We start from the raw sequence: 4,303 nt of genomic DNA, 5'->3' as shown, positions 1-4,303 counted from the left end.
GCTGAATCAAACCCAGATACACAGTAGTGTTTGTGAAATTCAAAGTAACGATCAACGCAGAATGCGTAAAATCACTGCAGGTTCCCAAACAACGTGAATCCATATAGTGAGTTTTCTCTCTTATTCAAGTCAGGTATTACAATTCAGGGCTGTTTTTATTACAGTCCATGTCAGGTATTACAATTCAGGGCAAGTGCAACTCACTGCCTGTCAGATGTTTGATACGCCGTTGACATTGCCGTTGCTCAGTTATACCATACAAAGGGAAAACATAGTCTTTTGCTATAAGCCTAATGTTTTTATATTTTACAAGCATTTTATCTGTTCTCTTGAAAGCCGACCAATTAGTCAGTGCTCGTATGTCAGTGTTACATCCCGCATAATAATAAACTCTACCAGAACCATAACTATTTTGCTAGATAATTAAAATTTTCTCATGATCACTAATTCAAACCATAACAATTAGTATTTTCATGTTCATTAATTAAAATATCAAAACATTAAAAAGAAAGAAATACAATACTAGTTGACTGAATATACAAACTGAAAACAAAATATTCGACACAGTTAAGTCCTAAAAACAAACAAACAAAAAAATGTGTGTTTCCGGTTTCCCGAATTACCCACATTTTATGTAGCAACCCTGAACGTTTTCGGAGAAAAAGAATATATATATATTAAAAAAAAAGTATTAAATAAAATAAAATCATGATCCCTGATTTTTTTACAGTCAGCAAACTAGATTTGGAACACCTCGGCCGATTACGGTTTCTTTATATATATAAAGTCTCTACCTACCTACTCTCCTGTCCTGGGCAGAGGAGCAGGCCGAGGCCGGCACCTGTGCCCAGGACAGGCGTGCGTTACAACAGCTTGTTCTAAATGTGCACGTTAAACACTCTGACCTGACCTGACCTGACCTGACCTGACCTGACCTACCTACCCTATTTTTTCCAAGAATGAAACCTGGAACAGTAGGTTATGCCTTTAGTTAACATCAAATAATAAATTAAAATTAAAATCAGTCAAATGACACGTGTCAGACCAGCTCACTGCAAAAGATGATACCACATACATATAAACAGGAAGTTAAAACCAAAATAACAATTAAAAATTAAAACAAGTTAATGAAAATTATTCGCCAAGACAAATATCTGTCATATACTAGTATATTAAAATAAATAAATAAATAAATAAATAAATACAAAAATAAAATAAAATAAAAGAGAAAGAAAAAAAGAAGAAGAAAAAGATGAAAAAAAGAAAGAAAAAGAAGAAACAAAAGACAAAATAAAAAGAAACACAAATAAGAAAATAGAAATACAAAACAAACAAAATAATAACAGATAAAAGTTTCCTACTAAAAACAGTTTGTCAACAAGCTGCTAATTAAAAAAGTAAAAATAAAACAAACAAAAAAGATATTTTGTTATAATTTTGAACGGACGGAAAGAATGGAATTAAACAGCTCCATATAGGAATAAAATTCCTATTTTAGATGACTTTTTTTTTGTCTTTCATAAATTTGTAAAAAAAAATGTGATTAGCTAGCTGCGTACAAAAGTAACAAGAATGTTTTCCCAAGACGTCACAGAAATGGACGGACGAAGTCTGTTGGTGCAGACACTTCCTGCAAGATGGCTGTCTCCTGTTTCTCGCCGTGGATTCCTGGGCGTACTTCGTATTCGTATAACATTTTCTGTTTTCTGCATTTGAGAAGTAGTTCTGATAGACGGTCGGAAAACAAACCTCGCGACTTCTGAAAAAAAGGATCTTTTTCCAGCATCAAATGACCGACGCCTGCTTTGCTTTGTTGGCGGGGAAATGCTACCATCATATTGTTTTCTGGGCACTTTTGTTTGGAAACAGCAAATATATTTATTATGTTATCTGTTTGATACTGCTGGCCAGAAACTGTTACCATCATTCCGTCTACTTGGACTATTGGTGGGAATCTGCAATCATCTCGTCTCGTCTGCTTTGCACTATTTGTGGACTATCATTATGCATTTTTGGAGGCACAAGTATTATGCCGTCTGCTGGAAAACCACCGTCAAGACTCTTGCTGCAGCAACCAGTGGCGGATCCAGAAAATCCATGGGGGGGGGGGGGGAGGGGAAGGGGGCAATGATATAAGGCAGAATGCCAATGGAACTTTGTGGGAGGTTTGGACAGGATCATAAAAAAATGAACATTTATATATAATAAAATTATAACTGTCGCAAAATTTAGAGGGGGGGGGGGGGGGGGGTGGGGCCGCTTAGATCCGCCTCTGGCAACTGCTAATAAACCTTTTCATCTCTCCGTACAGGCTAAGATTATCAAAAGATGGCTCTCTCACGTCCAACCATTCGGACTTGGCCGACTGTCAGCAGGCCGCCATATGTTATTATCACGTGGTGGTTTAGATTTTTTAAGCTTCGGCTCTCCAATGACTAAATATTTCGAGCACTGTAGGTGTGGGTATTTTAATCCTGTATTTTGGTCAAAACGATAATCTGTGAAAAAGTTGTTGTTCATTAGGTTCAGGTCACAGATGGATGGACACACGTCATAGATGTTAATAATTGCTCGTACTTTCATAGTGCATCTGCAAGGGAAAAATGATATGAGAAATATATATTGATATTGTCATTATGTCATAGATCCATAACTGAGGAGTGTTGACTATCGGCGGGGTTGGGCTGAAACATGGAATTAGGGCACATTAATATAACGTCTTCTCCAGCTTGATCGAAAAGGCACTTTTTAAAAAATTAAATAAAAGCGGACACTTTTCGAATATTCAGGAGGCGGAGGGACAGGACCTGGTGCCTCGATTCATGGCTCCTGTCGGTCTAATTTACAATACTCGATTTGCTAAGGAATCGACTCTACAGAACTCCCATATACTCTTGTAGATGTCATGGGTATTATAACCGTGTAGTATACTTAGCCTAAATTAAAGAGCGGAATGGGGGGATGTTGGTGTCTGGGAGGGGGTTGGCAGTCAAACAGTATAGTAATAAAGGGTATCCTCTAACTATACAAAATGGGCACTTAACTAAAAAAGGGCACGTTTTCGTTGTTTCGTTTTTGACCGGCCTCGGTGGCGTCGTGGCAGGCCATCGGTCTACAGGCTGGTAAGTACTGGGTTCGGATCCCAGTCGAGGCATGGGATTTTTAATCCAGATACCGACTCCAAACCCTGAGTGAGTGCTCCACAAGGCTCAATGGGTAGGTGTAAACCACTTGCACCGACCAGTGATCCATAACTGGTTCAACAAAGGCCATGGTTTGTGCTATCCTGCCTGTGGGAAGCGCAAATAAAAGATCCCTTGCTGCCTGTCGTAAAAGAGTAGCCTATGTGGCGACAGCGGGTTTTCTCTGAAAAATAGTGTCAGAATGACCATATGTTTGACGTTCAATAGCCGATGATAAGATAAAAAATCAATGTGCTCTAGCGGCGTCGTTAAATAAAACAAACTTTACTTTTTTGTTTCGTGTTTAGAGAGAGGGCAAAGGGGCAATTACCATTAACTCCATCTCTATGAGTTACGGCTTTGATCTGTTTTTAATGGACCTTACTGGACTCAATTGTCCCCTGTCCTGAAGTAATGACACTCATTCTACTCTCACCCGTTCTTCCTTCTCCCGTTTTGGACGCCGCATTCACAAAGGTACGAATCGGTGCCCATCCTGGGCGTGTTTAGAGCCGCTTTCTCTGATGGCATGTTGAATCTTTACCTTGACCTTAGCTATTGCATATTGCATTTTGCGAATGCGTGGCTTTGTGGGCAGAGATCGCCCTAGTACCCAGTAGGCTATGAGTTGGAATCACTTAACACTAGCCTATACAACAAATGACGAAAAATGCAGCTTCCTACGCACATGGTGCTTTAGGGACCAGTTCATTTTTTATTACTCGTGAATCACAGGTTAGAATAAACAAACGCCGACAACAATTGAATGACGTCAGTGGGAAACATGTTCCCTCTTTCCAAAATCAACAATAGCCAATACACATTCATGATCATTAATCGATTTATTAATTCGTTTATTCGCCCGTCACTTCGGTTTTTAAAGTTTGTTTTGTTTAACAACACCACTAGAGAACATTGCTTTTATTAATCATTGGCTATTGGATGTCAAACATTTGGTAATTTTGACATATGGTCTTAGAGAGGAAACCCGCTACATTCTTCCATTAGTAGCAAGGGATCTTTTATATGCACCATACCACAGACAGGCTAGCACATACCACAGCCTTTGATATACCAGTCGTGGTGCACTGGCTAGAACGAAAAATAGACAAATAGTTGGG

The sequence above is a fragment of the Gigantopelta aegis genome, chromosome 9 (genome assembly GCF_016097555.1).
Source record: "Gigantopelta aegis isolate Gae_Host chromosome 9, Gae_host_genome, whole genome shotgun sequence".
In the NCBI taxonomy this organism is placed as follows: Eukaryota; Metazoa; Mollusca; class Gastropoda; order Neomphalida; family Peltospiridae; genus Gigantopelta; species Gigantopelta aegis.
Note: the sequence above shows the minus strand (reverse complement) of the source record.